Source organism: Haematobia irritans, chromosome 4 (assembly GCF_050003625.1).
Source record: "Haematobia irritans isolate KBUSLIRL chromosome 4, ASM5000362v1, whole genome shotgun sequence".
In the NCBI taxonomy this organism is placed as follows: Eukaryota; Metazoa; Arthropoda; class Insecta; order Diptera; family Muscidae; genus Haematobia; species Haematobia irritans.
Window position 1 is genome coordinate 212,108,219 of NC_134400.1, and position 17,805 is coordinate 212,126,023.

The window sequence follows — 17,805 nt, forward strand, 5'->3', positions numbered from 1 at the left end:
TATTTCCTACTGTTGTTATCATGTCACTAAAGCTCTATTTGATCCCTGAACTATAAGCTGTGAATCGAGCCTTTATGTGATGGCAGTGAATGGCATAAAAATGCAATTATATTTTCTTACTATGAAAGTAACGAAAAAAAAAAAACAAAACTAAACAAAAACAATAAAAGGACCTTTTGCAAAGTCCAGAAGATTTTAAATAAAATCCTATTACTTGATTTCATTTTTTGTTTTTGTTGCCTCTTTCTACTGGATCTCAGCAATATAGAAAATTACTACAAAGAGTAGCAAACTTTTTCAATATCTTTCATATACTCTCTATTGAAAGATTACTTTCTAGTTGGTACGAAAGAAGTTAACATTCGAAAAATACAATGTCCTTGCTTGCAGGTTGGGTTCTATTGATGTTTTGGTAAGGGCCATGGTGTCCTCCCTAGTGGCAATGACTAAATGACCAGCCAAGACATGGTGTACAGATTCCTTCGTAAAGATTTTGTGAATTGTGTAATGCAATAATCCCCTCTTGGAAGTTATTTAAAAGCGTCAATTTAAAGCAAGGTCTCAAATATAAGCTTTTGTCGCAAAATAAAATAAATCTCTTGGGGTTGAAAGAAATTGAATGCACCCAATTATGTTGCAGTGTTGGAAGTTTTAAAGATTTCAAGTACTTACTAGGAAGCTATGTTATTATGGCTAAATCTTAAGACAATCAAGCCTTTGCTTGCTTTCATTTCATTGGCTAGGAGCACATGGAGCTACACGGATGAAAAAGACTGTTTTTCATATGTTTGGCTATAAACATTATATGTTTGGAACACAAATTTTTAAACACAATATTTTTGAGTGCAAGCATATAATGTTCATAAACTAGCATAACATGTTTGGGACATATATGTTAATATGTTAGAACATATTATGTTTGGGACATAAAATGTTTGTAAATATAATATTCTTGGATGCAAACATATATTAATTTAGAAATAGCCTGTAAACATATATGTGTTTAGTAGCTTGGAGCGCTATTTAACAGGGAGCGATATTGAATTAAGTTGGTGGTTGTTGCTTGTTATTACAAAATTAACATTTTATTTTTCCTTGGGCAATTCTTTGATCCTTACAAACTGTGTGGTCCGCTGTTCGAATCCCCGTCCGGCAAAAGGTAAAATTAAAATAAAAAAATCATAAAATTGAATAATTTCTTCTACAATGTTTGTATTACAGAAAAAGGTGCTAAGAACTAAAAAATCTCGTGGAAGTGAGAAAGATGTGGGGGAATATACAAATTAGGCAGAAACAAAATTTTGAGCATTCAGGTCGAAAACCTATGTTGTTAGCACCTATATTACCTGTTTATTTTCATAATTCATTATGATTGTAAATATATAAATAAATAAATAAAATTTTGAGCACAATATTGTTTGGGAGAATTTTTTTAAGCATATAATATTTTTGGGTGCAAAATGCTTCCAAACATATTATATGTTCACATAATAACATATTGTTTTTTGGAAGACAACATTATTGAATTTGGATGCAAAAATACAAAATGTTTGGAACTTAGACTACCCAAACATATATTGTTTAGACCAATATGCTTTCAAACTTATTATATATTGGAAGAGATCAAACATATAAATGTTTGGGCAATACCCAAAAATGTATATGCTTGAAGCAAAATATGTTTGGGAGTATATGTTACAGAAGCGATTTTTTGTGAGGGTGTATGTATTTCGTTTTGTAAGGGGTGTTATGGTTGAATTGTTTCAAGGTAATTCACTTTATGATGGAATGTTATGTTGGCAAACTCATTTTCATAAGAAATGTCTCCATTAGGATGCCTTCTTTATATTTATAGGTTCTCAATTATGTTTACTCACTCTCTTATATGATACCTTCCATATATTTATAGATTCTCTATTACTCTCTCATACATTTAAATCTCAGTAGATCTTTGTGTGGGTGTATGTGTATACGTTAGTTGGTCCACGATTTCATTCAGTGATGAGATTGATAAAATAAGACAGAAACACATACACACACACACACACACATTGAGACATGAATAGCAAAGTATTACAGTAGGAGAAAGCAATGAGCAGTCATTTTAACAGACATTAGACAAATGAATAAAATCTCACTTTCAATACAAATGGGAAAGAGCTTAAGTCGATTTTATGATGCTCTCATTGAATAAATAAGTGTGACTATGTTACCAAGAGTTATTAAGTTCGTGACTACATACACACATATATAGTCTAATGTAGAGGTGTGCACGGGAGTAATATTTTACTCACGCACACTCACGACGGAGAAATCTTATTCACACATGCTCACGCACGATATTTTTTGATAGAACTCACGTTCATGCATGCTCACGAAAAGAAAATTTGTACTCACGCACACTCACGCACGAAGGTTAGGTTAGGTTAGGTGGCAGCCCGATATATCAGGCTCACTTAGACTATTCAGTCCATTGTGATACCACATTGGCGAACTTCTCTCTTATCACTGAGTGCTGCCCGATTCCATGTTAAGCTCAATGACAAGGGACCTCCTTTTTATAGCCGAGTCCGAACGGCGTCGACATTGCAGTGAAACCAGTTAGAGAAGCTTTGAAACCCTCAGAAATGTCACCAGCATTACTGAGGTGGGATAATCCACCGCTGAAAAAGTTTTGGTGTTCGGTCGAAGCAGGAATCGAACCCACGACCTTGTGTATGCAAGGCGGGCATGCTAACCATTGCACCACGGTGGAAAAAACTCACGCACGAAAAATCTTTTAAATGTCGTAACCCACGAAAAATATCGTGACTTACAAAAAATATAGTGACTCACGAAAAATATCGTGACTCACGAATAATTTTATGAGTAATTTACCTATGGAACCTGACTGAAAACATGAGTATGGTTAAAATCGAAAGCGTTATAAAACTCTTAACACCTAGGATGTCACTAAAGCTATAAATGAATTCATCTTGTAAGCATTTTATGTTCGTAAGCGGGATTATTTTCGTGAACGTGTTTCTCCGAAATTCGCTACACACGCACACTCACGAAGATATTTTTTTCGTGACTCACGTTCACGCACGACAGTTGGTTGGTTAATCACGCACACGCACACTCACGCCGTTGCCGTCAACGTGACTCACGACTCACGCGTGAATCACGAAAATTTTCGTGAGTCACGACAATTTCGTGAGTCACGACAATTTCGTGTCACGTGCACACCTCTAGTCTAATGCAGATGCATTGTGAGTAACATATCTACTGATAAGGGCCCTCCCTTCTACACCCAGGGAAGGAAAATGGTTTCCGCCAACATGTGTTATAGGCATAATGTTATGTTTGGAGAAAATAATAACTCAAACCAGGGATGATGTTGACGAAAAAGTACTAAAAATATAATTTTCGAAGAAATGTAATTATCGAAAAAGGTGCTAAAATTATATAATATCAAATTTAAAGACTATTGTAAAAGTATACGTATATTTAAATCTAGACCGATTTGAACAATTTTTTTAGATTTCCTAAAAATAATCTTATTTTGCAAAATTTTATTTCTATAGAAAATTTTATTTCTATAGAAAATTTCGTCAACATTTTATTTCTATAGGGAATTTTGCCAAAATTTTATTTCCATAGAATAGTTTGTCAAATATTTCCATAGAAAATTTTGTCCCATTTTTATTCTATAGGAAATTTTGTCAAAAAAAATTTTATTCTAATAGAACATTTTATTTTATTTCCATACAAAATTTTGTCAACAATTTATTTCTATATTCTAATATTTCGCCAAATTTTATTTCCATAGAAAATTTTGTCAACAATTTATTTCTATAGAAAATTTTGTCAAAATTTTATTTCCATAGAATAGTTTGTCAAATATTTCCATAGAAAATGTTGTCCCATTTTTCTTCTATAGGAAATTTTGTCAAAATTTTATTTCTATAGGAAAAATTTTATTCTAATAGAAAATTTTATTTTATTTCCATAGAAAATTTTGTCAACAATTTATTTCTATAGAATATTTCGTCAAAATTTTATTTCCACAGAAATTTTTGTCAACAATTTATTTCTATAGAATATTTCGTCAACATTTTACTTCTATAGGGATTTTTTTTTAATTTTATTTCCATAGAATATTTTGTCAAATATTTCCATAGACAATTTTGTCCCATTTTTATTCTATAGGAAATTTTGTCAAAATTTTATTTCTATAAGAAAAATTTTTATTCTTATAGAAAATTTTGTCGTACTTAAAAAATAAACAAATATATACGGCCGTAAGTTCGGCCAGGCCGAATCTTATGTACCCTCCACCATGGATTGCGTAGAAACTTCTACGAAAGACTGTCATTCACAATCGAATTACTTGGGTTGTGGTATCTTAAATCGTTTTCTAAATTGTGAGTTAGTCCATACGTGGTATATATTAGACAAAAAAGTTATGTATAGGTAAGTCTACAAATAATTACGAATCGATATGGACTTTTTGCACTGTACGTAGAGAGCCAGAGATAAAATACGGGGGTCGCATATATGAGGGCTATATATACCCAGCAAAAAAGCGTCGCCAAAAAAGTAATGAAAATGTTCTTTTTGGATCCGGAAGTGGTGCAAAATTGACGCAGACGCGATGAATTTTACATGGGCTTGTCATAGGACGGAAGTCCTCCATTTCAACAGCCGTTGCACTGAATTTGCATTACTTCTTTAGGTGTGATCCGAATCCAATATTTTGGATGTAAATTAAAAAATTCTGTGATATTTTGTCAAATAAATAATTTTCATAATTTTTTATAATTTTTAATAGATTCTAACGCTTGTTGGGAACGTTAGACCTCAAATATTTTCAAAAATTCACAATTTTTTCAGATTGGATTTAGTATTTTTTTCGACAAAATTTAAACGATTTGTACCATTTTATGAATTCTTACTCTGTTTTTAACCTTTTTGAAACAAAAAAAGTTAAAATTTCCCATTAAAAGTATGAAAAAACCAAGTTGCAAAAAAATTGAATTAAAAGAACGTCCTGGGTAGTTAAAATAAAGAACATCATTGGGAGTGCATCTTCTGGAAGTGCTTTTAAAGTTGTGCCCTTGGAAGAACTTCCAAATTTTTTTGCTGGGTAATTATGCACTTGATATGGACCAATTTGTGTGTGATTGGGGATCGATTTATCGGACCTAACTAGGTCCGATATGGACCTAGTTAGGCATGGTTGTTAACTGCCATATACTAGCACAATGTACCAAATTTCAACTCACTCGGATGAAATTTGCTCCTTCAAGAGGCTCCAAAACCAAATCTCGGGATCGGTTTATATGGGGGCTACATATGATTATGGACTGATATGGACCACTTTTGGCATGGTTGTTAAATATCATATACTACCATCACGTACCAAATTTCAACCAGATCGGATGAATTTTGTTTCTCCAAATGGCACCGGAGGTCAAATCTGGGGATCGGTTTATATGGGGACTGATATGAACCAATTCCTGCATGGTTGTTGGATACCATATACTAACATCACGTACCAAATTTCAACTGAATCGGATGAATTTTCTCTTCGAATGGGCTCTGGAGGTCAAATCTGGGGATCGGTTTATATGAGGGCTATATATAATTATGGACCGATGTGGACCAATTTTTGCATGGTTGTTAAAGACCATATACTAACACCATGTACCAAATTTCAGCCGGATCGGATGAAATTTGCTTCTCTTAGAGTCTCCACAAGCCAAATCGGGGGATCGGTTTATATGGGGGCTATATATAATTATGAACCGATGTGGACCAATTTTTGCATGGTTGTTAGAGATCATATGCTGACACCATGTACCAAATTTCAGCTGGATCGAATGAAACTTGCTTCTCTTAGAGGCCTCGCAAGCCAAATTTGGAGGTCCGTTTATATGGGGACTATACGTAAAAGTGGACCGATATGGCCCATTTACAATACCATCCGACCTACATCAATAACAACTACTTGTGCCAAGTTTCAAGTCAATAGCTTGTTTCGTTCGGAAGTTAGCGTGATTTCAACAGACGGACGGACATGCTCAGATCGACTCAGAATTTCACCACGACCCAGAATATATATACTTTATGGGGTCTTAGAGCAATATTTCGATGTGTTACAAACGGAATGACAAAGTTTATATACCCCCCATCCTATGGAGGGTATAAAAATAGTGTCCAAATATCACAAGAAATACCGATTTATTTGGCTTATTTAGTCAAATAAACTTGAACAAATGTTGCCTATTTCCTGGAAAGAGGAATTCCAGCTTCCTGCATTATTAACAAGTGTTCTAATTTCACCGTCTGTTTTTCCTTTACGTTTCTTGTGAATTTCAAGTAAATCAGGCTTAAGAATTTAAAGTCCAAGTTTCAACCAATGAATTTTTGGGTCGCGTTTCTCAACCAAAAACAAACAACCTTAAAATTTAATGGACATTTTTTTTTTTCAAAATATAGGGAAAATATGTTTCCCTTTATTTGTATTAGTTTGCTCCTCTTCTATCATCATGATAACAGTCAGGAGTCTTCTCTGCGTCTATTATGGCACATTTTTCATACATTTATAGAAGTTGTTTGCAGTGATGTCAATTTGGTGCTTTAATGCTTTTTGATTTCCAAAAAGCACTAAAATGCATTTTTAGTGTCCTTTCAAAAAATGCACCAACTTGGTGCTTTCTGGCATTTTCATTTAGTGCTTTTTTTCAGTTTGAACAGTATTAAGTTTAATTGACGATATTTTTTCATACAAAAATTCGGATTAGACTTTTAAAAGCTTAAGAAATTCGACTATATTGCCAAATGTAGAATTTGATTGTTATTAAGGTGGTATTGATTATTTTTTTAATCAATATTGGTATTTAGGTTAATGTTTAGAACCAATTTGGCGCAGGCATACTTATTGTCATAGCTGGTAACAGGAGTTTCCTTATCACTGGAGGTCCCTTGTCATTGAGCTTAACATGGAATCGGGCAGCACTCAGTGATAAGGGAGAAGTTCACCAATGTGGTATCACAATGGACTGAATAGTCTAAGTGAGCCTGATTCATCGGGCTGCCACCTAACCTAACCTAACGGGAGTTTTTGCTGGGAAATGTCTAGCGACGAGTGCAGAATTTCTGAACTTGATAAAGATGTAATAAAAAAACGTTTGTATTAAATTCACAAAAGCACTCATAATTGAAATAAATATTAATATTTCCAAATTTAATGTCGAAAAAATATTTTTCTCCTCTAAAGAAATATTTTGAAATTTGAAAGACATTACGGACCAAAATGAAATGCATGAAAGCATTCAAAGTGATCAAGGTGTACACTAGATAGGGTCACGAAATAAAGTTGATGCGGTCACTCCCCAGTTTTGTAGCATATGCGAAGATAATTTCAGAACACCAAAACTTTTTTTTCGTGCACCCTACGATCCCCCGAAATACAATTTATTGTCCTGTGTCGTCATTTGAAGTCCGATCGAAAAGAAACGCATATCGTTGTTTGTGGTTGATCGGGGGATATATTTTGTGCATTGGTCATTTTTGACTCCGACGTCAAATTTGATTTTTAATTTTTTTATTTCGCTTCGTATACCCCTATGATGCACATCATGACAACACAGCAAAAACTAGTTGGTGGTGTGTAGGGTGACCTATTGACTTTTTAAAATCTCTGTAACTTTTTTGTTTATGAATATAAGTAAGCTAAGCTTCAAAAGCAAAAGTTTCATATTTTGTTAAGATCTTTATAATGGTTATCAGAAATGGGCATCATAGGGGTATACGAAGCGAAATAAAAAAATTAAAAATCAAATTTAACGTCGGAGTCCAAAAATGACCAATGCACGAAATATAGCCCCTGATCAACCACGAAAAACGATATGCGTTTCTTTTTGATCGGACTTCAAATGACGACACAGCACAATAAATTGTATTTCGGGGGGGTCGTAGGGTGCACGGAAAAAAAAAAGTTTTGGTGTTTGTCTTGGAATATGCTACAAAACTTGGGGGCGACCGCATCAACTTTTTTTTTTCCTTTAGGCCGTGACCCGTGACTATCTAGTGTACACTTGAATAGAGGTTCATAATTTCATAGAATTAAAAATGTGCCAAATCAATACACGAAATATATAATACATCTTTGGAAGTTTTTTTTTTTTTTAGCAGAGCATTAAATTTTAGTAGTGTTTGTGGTGGGAGGTGGTATGTTAGAATTTATAATATAGTGTTGGTGCTTTTTGTCTTTCGGGAATTGGCATCACTGATTGTTTGGAATATGTCGCCAAGAAAATCATCTCACCTAAGTATGCATATTTTGTCATAAGCAGCTTTATGAACTTCTTCTCGTGGGAAAGACAGAAGAAGAGATGAAAAAACAAAAAACACAAATCACAAGACAAGTGTGGCACTTGAGTAGAATATCTGATTAAGGAAACAAAATTGCATATTAGAAAGGGAAAAATTCTTTCATGTACTCAAACGAAACACAGAAACACATATAAACACACATACACAGAAATCTTAATATTTACTCATAATTCTGGCACATGAGAGTAGTAGAATTTTGCCTATGATATAACCAAGAGATGGTACTCTCCCAATCTAATTAAACATAAACTCTTGCTATGTTATTCTCAAAAAGAGCAAGAAATGACATATATATCATGTGTAGTGATTAGAATTAGGAAGAGGTATTTCTTATCTCCGGCTCTGAGTGAATATTTAGTGGAAGAGAATGAAGGTGAAATTAAGTCTCTATCCGCCATGTTGATATTTTACTACGAACCTTGTGGTCTCTGTCTATGCAAGATATCAACAATTATGTAAATTCATATTTCTTCTAAGCCATTATACTACAGAGGGTCTTAAACATTTATCTATCGAAGTTAGTCTATTACCACATCTGTTGTTCGCCGCCCCTCTCCCACCACACCTTATGTTGAGAAAAACTTTACCTACCTGGATAATGGATGTTATTTCTTTGCTTCAACTCTGCTTGGCTTGTTAAATTCTAATTAGAAATATGTGGGGGGTGGCCGCTGCAAAAGATTTCCGAATGATGAAGCGGCCTTTTGCCAATGTTGCAATACACCGTGAATGCTACTATTTAGCAACACCTGTTCTAGGTGGATAACACAAGGCAATGGAATAAATGAAGAAAGTGGACTCGTTTTTTATTTGAATTTATATCGATGTGTTCTGAAAGCAAAAAAACAAAAGAGAATAAAAATGAAACAAAATAAAATAATGCAGAAATATAGGAAAAATAAAATTAGATTTGCAATTCATTATGTTTTTCATAAGGCATGGGAAAACAGTTTTCCTTTCTAGTTCTTTTGTGGATTCTCTTCAATTATATTCCAATTATGCAGATGAAAGTGGGGGAGAAACATTATTAGATAACCTTACCACATTTATCCTTTGTTAAAAAATAAATGTAGGTGGGAGAATTAAGACAAAAGTGATTTATATGAAATCTATGTAATAGGTTTGTTTTTTTGAGGTGAATATATGAGAAAAGATGTAGTGAGACAGTGGTGTATTTGTTCTGGCGGAAACTAATATAACCTCCTCTTAGACTAGGAGGCTAAAGAAAAAGTTGTAAATAGATAATTCTGCACACCCAGAAAAAAGGGGCTCTAATGCCAACTGAACTTTATTTTAGATCATGATGATTAGTTGATTTTAGTTAAATTTTTGCACAGTATGAGTAAATGTTCCTTATTTGAATACTTTTTGGCTAACTTTAATGATGTGAACTAAAGAAAAAAAAATTGTATACAAATATAGTGCACAATTTTACTAAAAAATAAAATAGTTGATATTTTCCTAAAATTGCAGAAGTTTGCTTAAATTGAGTTCATAAGTCTCTCAAATGAGTAAATTTTACTAAAATTGTACCTGTCTCGAACTTCGTACAGCGCTAAAGACATTTTAAAAATTTTTGAATCCAATTTTTTTCTTTTAATATATGGAATTTTCTTAAAAAATTTTCTTCAATTTGACAAAAAGTATTAACTTATTTGTACCATGTTGCAATTAGAAAACTATTTTAGTTAAAATTTTCTAAAATAAACCTACATTTTCTACCACGGTGGGTTCACTATTTTTTTGGGTGTAGGATATTCATCTAAATCTAGTCACTTTAGTCCTAGTCAAAGATTTAGAAATTATGCAATGAGAAAGTCGAAGAATATTAGGTGCTATTTTCAAAACTCTGAGAAGATAGATCTCACCAATAAATGAGATACCCTATTTTCACCATATAGCCCTTGAGGTATGCTATGTTCACCATATGCGTACTCTCTCCCTCTCTCTCTCTAAAAAAAATTCAACATGTACAACATCCTACATCTCTATAGATTTGCTAACTCCTCCTTTTTTAATTTCCCTTACAATTTCTATCAATCATACATCTGAGATGGAGACCATCAAATCAAATAAACTGCCCAAAATAATTATGGCTTAAACTCTGAAAAGTTAGAAGTCACTAATAAATGAGATACCTTATTTTCACCACATAGCCCTTGAGGTATCCTATGTTTATCATATACCTACTCTCTCTCTCTCTCTCTCTCTCTCTCTAAGAAATTTAACACATACAACATCATACATCTCAGTGAATTATAGCGCCTCCTTTTCAATTTCTATCAATCATACATGTGCGATAGAGACCATCACATCAAATAAACTGCCAAAATGATTTTGTCTTAAGAGAAACTGAAGTTGAATGGGTCATTATTTAGTTTCCTAAGAATTTTTGTTTGTTCAAAAGATAACGGCATGCGGTTGAGTGATGAATTTAACTCAAATACTGATAGCCATTATTTGCTATAATTTTTTCTAAGAAAATTGGTTAGCAAGCCCTAGACTATGAGTAAAACGAATCAAAAGTTGGAAACCACCCACAACAAAAACTAAAATTCCTGATAAAAATCAACTCTTAGATCAGGGTATGGATAAGAAAAATTACACAAATCGTTAATCATGTCAAGAGTCAGAACCAACCAATGCTCTAACCCAAGAACAAATATTCTCCTATTAACTTTATGCGTTGCGATATCTTAAATTTATCTTGCGGTTAAGCGATTGGGAATTTCTGTATTTTTACTTTTCCAAATAAGAAACGAATCTGTTCTGGGGTTGTTTAAAATAATTTTGCCTTGCGGTTTTCTTAAGCGGTTGATATTGCAGAGAACTCGTTCAATTCGTTAAGGAAGACATCAAAGGCATGATAAAGTGCTGCGATATTTTTCATTTTATTCATTTCAATCTAAACAATTTAATCTTTTCCCAAGTAGAATAAAACTACAATGAGATGTAAATATGACATAAGAAACCGGGTAATATCTAATGTAAGGCTTAGTGGTAATAAGAACAGTGGGACGAAACTGTAAGTGTGGGTGAGAGTGAAAATTTGAAAAAAAAACGCACACAAAATTAAATTTCTAATACTCAAGAAATCTAATCTTAGCCTAAAAATAAGCTGCAAGAAATTAGTAAAAGAAAACGCACATTGGTTGGAACTGTTTATTACTGGGTAGCTAGGTTAGGTTAGGTTATGTGGCAGCCCGATGTATCAGGCTCACTTAGACTATTCAGTCCATTGTGATACCACAGTGGTGAACTTCTCTCTTTTCACTGAGTGCTGCCCGATTCCATGTTAAGCTCAAAGACAAGGGACCTCTTTTTATAGCCGAGTCCGAACGGCGTTCCCCCTTGCAGTGAAACCACTTAGAGAAGTTTTGAGACCCTCAGAAATGTCACCAGCATTACTGAGGTGGGATAATCCACCGCTGAAAAACTTTTTAGTGCTCGGTCGTAGCAGAAATCGAACCCACGGCCTTGTGTATGCAAGGCGGGCACGCTAACCATTGCACCACGGTGGCTCCTGGGTAGCTAACAAGAAGAATTAGAAATTTCATACTGGAAAAAAAGTTATGCTACCATACGCTGAGAAAAATATGTCACTTGTATGGAGATAACGACCCGAAACACTAATCAAAGTTGGTGAGTGAATGGTTTCGGGGTCATAAATCGAACGTTGTTAAGTGGTCAAGTCAGTCCACCGAGCTCAATCGCATTGAAAACCTTTGGGGCGAACTCAAGAGAGATTTCTTCAAGCTTCCCGCAGGTACAAAAAACAATTGTGGGAAAATATTCAAAAAGTATGGTATAATATACAGGTCGAGATATGTCATAAGTCAATTTTATCCATGTCTAAGAGAATTGAAGCAGTCCTTAAAAATCTCGGTGAATATACAGGATATTAGCGACCTAGTTTGATGCTTAGTGCAAACACTAACTTTAATGTACAAATTCTTGTATTATTTTCATGGTTTTATACCCTCCATCATAGGATGGGGGTATATTAACTTTGTCATTCCGTTTGTAACACATCGAAATATTGCTCTAAGACCCCATAAAGTATATATATTCTGGGTCGTGGTGAAATACTGAGTCGATCTAAGCATGTCCGTCCGTCCGTCCGTCTGTTGAAATCACGCTAACTTCCAAACGAAACAAGCCATCGACTTGAAACTTGGCACAAGCAGTTGTTATCGATGTAGGTCGGATGGTATTGAAAATGGGCCATATCGGTCCAATTTTACGTATAGCCCCCATATAAAGGGACCCTCAGATTTGGCTTGTGGAGCCTCTAACAGAAGCATATTTCATCCGATCCGGTTGAAATTTGGTATATGGTCTCTAACAATCATGCAAAAATTGGTCCACATCGGTCCATAATTATATATAGCCCCCATATAAACCGATCCCCCGATTTGGCTTGCGGAGCCTCTAAGAGAAGCAAATTTCATCCGATCCGCCTGAAATTTGGTACATGGTATTGGTATATGTTCTCTAGTGACCATGCAAAAATTGGTCCACATCGGTCCATAATTATATATAGCCCCCATATAAACCGATCCCCCGATTTGGCTTGCGGAGCCTCTAAGAGAAGCAAATTTCATCCGATCCGCCTGAAATTTGGTACATGGTATTGGTACATGTTCTCTAGTGACCATGCAAAAATTGGTCCACATCGGTCCATAATTATATATAGCCCCCATATAAACCGATCCCCCGATTTGGCTTGCGGAGCCTCTAAGAGAAGCAAATTTCATCCGATCCGCCTGAAATTTGGTACATGGTATTGGTATATGTTCTCTAGTGACCATGCAAAAATTGGTCCACATCGGTCCACAATTATATATAGCCCCAATATAAACCGATCCCCAGATTTGGGTTGCGGAGCCTCAAAGAGAAGCAAATTTCATCCGATCCGCCTGAAATTTGGTACATGATATTGGTATATGGTCTCTAACAACCATGCAAAAATTGGTCCACATCGGTTCATAATTATATATAGCCCCCATATAAACCGTTCCCCAGATTTGGCTTGCGAAGTCTCCAAGAGAAGCAAATTTCATCCAATCCGGTTGCAATTTGGAACATGGTGTTAGTATATGATCTTTAACAACCGTGCCAGAATTGGTCCATATCGGTTCATAATTATATATAGCCCCCATATAAAACATTCTCCAGATTTGACCCCCGGAGCCTCTTGGAGGAGCAAAATTCATCCGATCCGGCTGAAATTTGGTACATGGTGTAAGTATATGGTCTCTAACAACCATGCAAAAATTGGTCCACATCGGTCCATAATTATATATAGCCCCCATATAAACCGATCTCCCGATTTGGCTTGCGGTGCCTCTAAGAGAAGCAAATTTCATCCGATCCGCCTGAAATTTGATACATGGTGTTGGTATATGTTCTCTAATGACCATGCAAAAAATTGGTCCATATCGGTCCATAATTGTATATAGCCCCCATATAAACCGTTCCCCAGATTTGATCTCCGGAGCCTCTTGGAGGAGCAAAATTCATCCGATCCGGTTGAAATTTGCAACGTGGTGTTAGAATAAGGCCGCTAATATCCATGCCAAAATTGGTCCATATCGGTCTATAGTTATATATAGCCGATCCCCAATCACACAAAAATTGGTCCATATCGGTTCATATTCATGGTTGCCACTCGAGCCAAAAATAATTTACCAAAAATTTAATTTTTATGGAAAACATTGTCAAAATGTTATTTCTATAGAAAATTTTGTCAAAATTTTATTTCTATAGAAAATTTTGTAAAAATTTTATTTCTATAGAAAATTTTGTCAAAATTTTATTTCTATAGAAAATTTTGTCAAAATTTTATTTCTATAGAAAATTTTGTCAAAATTTTATTTCTATAGAAAATTTTGTCAAAATTTTATTCCTATAGAAAATTTTTTCCAAATTTTATTTCTATAGAAAATTGTTTCCAAATTTTGCTTCTATAGAAAATGTTGTCAAAATTTTATTTTGTCAAAATTTTATTTCTATAGAAACTTCAAACTTAATTATATACGTATTTAATCGGCCTTTTGTAGTTTAATATATACTACGTATGGACTACCTTGTAATTTGGAAGACGGTGTTAGCAAGTTTTAAGATACCTTGCCATCGGCAAGTGTTACCGCAACCCAAGTAATTCGATTTTGGATGACAGTCTTCAGTAGAAGTTTCTACGCAATCCATGGTGGAGGGTACATAAGCTTCGGCCTGGCTGAACTTACGGCCGTATATGCTTGTTCTCTTCTGTTTCTTAAAGATAACTAGATTTCCAACATTGTTTAAAATACACATTTTTTAATTCAAAGTCTATTTTAAAAATTGTTATTCTCATTATTGGTAATTTTCTATTTTTCCCCCATTGTCCACTGTGTCCGAAGAGCCCTGCCATAAGTGATATGAATCATATTTCAATCAAAAATCATATAAAAAACACAAAAACCAAAAACTCAAATAGTCATATAATATGGCCATTATATCATGGCATAGGTGGGGAGGCGACGCATGTAACGAATTAGAACAGGACCAACAACACATCATTCAAACAAAGATTATACGCCACTTGGCAATACTTTGTAAGAAACTTATCTCGCTGATCCCTTAAACAATGAGATATGGTCCGATTGGTGGTACGGTCTGAGTGTTTTTCATTTTTTTTTTTATGTAGTTACAGCCAACAAGTACCGTATTAAAATACTTTAAGGCTCTTATGCTCCATGACTATCGTTAAAAAGATTTACGTTGCCAATTTCTGGGGCTATGATAATAGATACCCAGTACAATGTACTCGCAAAAGAATGGTGGCCAAGCAAGTGGCAGTAGCAACAGCCCAAGATACAATAACAGTAGTAGTAGTAGTCGCATTGTTTGTAACACAATCTGATGGACACTTATCTTGTTGTTGAATATCTGTTAGAATATCTCTTCGTTCCGTAAGTTTACAAGCCAGTCTAGGCCAGAGGAGATTTTTCTAACAAAAAAAGTTTCCATCAAGAATAACGTGAAACAGAAGGCGAAATGAAATAAAAATGCAAAACAGACGGAAAGACTACACCATGGCCATAGAGCACAATATATTTTTCCAGAAGAAAACAATTTAAATTTTAATTTTATTAAATTTTTTATTTAAAATTGAAGCAATATCGAAATTTCAATAAAACCTTCAAGTAAAACTAACAAAATTATCATATACACACACTAACAGCTTCGTTTTCATGTTATAAGATAAACTCTCTGTCTCTCTCTCTCTTTTATCACTTCAATTAAAATTAACATAATTACCACAAATATCAACGTCACTATTTTAATGTTATTTCTACATCCTTACCAGAGAACAGCTGCGATCTACCGCAACCGACCAGTGTATTTAGTAAATACACAATATTTGCAATCTTAAAACACCAATTGGTACAAAAAAATTTCAACCACCAATATCCAATGCAACCGACGACTGTCGGTGTTTGTTAGTATGAGTGTTGGTCTCTCGAAAACACCGTAGTAAAGCAATCACATAAATTGGTTACCCATATCTCAGTCGTTTGGTATTCTCTTATTTGGTACTCTCTCAATTCTCTTGACCTAATGTCAACTGATGGTAATTGTAGTTGTTGAGTGCAATCACACTTAAGTGCCACACACGTTTTTTGTTTACAGAGCGTTGTTACGATGTCGATTGGTTTGATATTGCAAGACACTGCATACGAACATTGTTATATACTAGTGGTGGTTTTATTCTCGCATTTGTATCGATGTAAAATATCGCATGGTAATTGGTCGCTTACTCACAAGAGTATAGTGGCATGTTACATCATATGGCGATACGTTCACTGGTATAAGTTAAAGTCTGTATCTATATGTCTATATGATAAACTCTATCTTTCTCTCTTATCACCTCAATTAAAATGATCAAATTACTACATATTCAAAAAGCTATAATTTTATGTTATGTCCACATAATTACATACAAGAGCGTAGTGGTGTGATACGTCTTTCTGAGTTTGAATAGGGCAATGTCCACTTATATAAGACTAACTCTCTCTCTTATCGTTTCAATTAAAATTATCAAAATAACTACATATACCAACATTATTGTTTTCATGTTAATTCTACATCTTTACTCAAAAGAGTATAGTGGTGTGATACGTCAATCTGAGACAGTATCGGTATACGTTCACTCATATTAGATAAACTCTATTTCTCCGATGACCTCAACTAAAAAGATCAAAATCACCACACTTATCAATATCATTATTTTAATGCTATATCTACATATATCCTCACTCTCTCTCACTCTTTTATCACTTCAATTAAGCTTAGTGGTGTGGTAAGTTATTCTGATATTGAATTCGCTATGTTCTGATTAATGTAAACGCTCTCACTCTCTCTCTCTCTCTATTTCTATATTATCACTTTTGGCAGTGATGCCAATTTGGTGCTTTTAGCACCAAATTTAGTGCTTTTTGAAAAGCACCAAATTGCCTTTTTAGTGTCTTTTCAAAAAAAGCACCAACTTGGTGCTTTCTGGCATTTTCGTTTATTGCTTTTAGTGCTTCTTTCATTTTGAACAGTATTAAGTTTAATTTATACAAAAATTAGTATTAGACTTTCAGGAGCTTTCAAATATAGAATTTGATTGTTATGTTATGAAGATGGTATTGATTATTATACCCTGCGCCACACTGTGGAACAGGGTATTATAAGTTAGTGCATATGTTTGCAACACCCAGAAGGAGACGAGATAGACACATGGTGTCTTTGGCAAAAATGCTCAGGGTGGGCTCCTGAGTCGATATAGCCATGTCCGTCTGTCCGTGAACACATTTTTGTAATCAAAGTCTGGGTCGCAGTTATAGTCCAATCGACTTCACATTTGGCTCAAGTATGTGTTTTGGCTCAGAATAGAACCCTATTGATTTTGGAAGAATTCGGTTCAGATTTAAATATAGCTCCCATATATATATGTCGCCCGATATGAACTTATTGCACAAGAAGAACAATTAGTAATTTTATTGAAATCGGTTCAGATTTAGATATAGCTCCCATATATATCTTTCGCCCGATATGGACTAATACGGTCCCAGAAGCCAGAGTTTTAGCCCAATTTGGTTGAAATTTTGCACAGGGAGTAGAATTAGCATTATAGCTATGCGTGCTAAATTTGGTTGAAATCGGTTCAGATTTAGATATATCTCCCATATATAGCTTTCGCCCGATTTCCATTCATATGACCACAGGGGCAAATTTTTAAATCCGATTTAGTTGAAATTTTGCACAGGGAGTAGAATAAGCATTGTTGCTATGCGTGCCAAATTTGGTTGAAATCGGTTCAGATTTAGATATAGCTCCCATATATATGTTTTTCTGATTTCGACAAAAATGGTCAAAATACCAACATTTTCC

The 17,805-nt window shown here is 34.4% G+C and overlaps 1 protein-coding gene across 2 annotated transcripts in view; it reads right to left on the reverse strand.

The window, feature by feature from the left end:
• rgn (regeneration) overlaps positions 1-17,805 on the reverse strand; it is a 435,985-nt gene that overhangs the window by 201,797 nt on the left and 216,383 nt on the right. For both annotated transcript variants that reach the window (XM_075307769.1, XM_075307770.1), the window contains exon 2: positions 8,974-9,213. The gene's annotated coding sequence lies outside the window, so the exon portion shown is untranslated. The remainder of the gene's footprint in view (positions 1-8,973; positions 9,214-17,805) is intronic.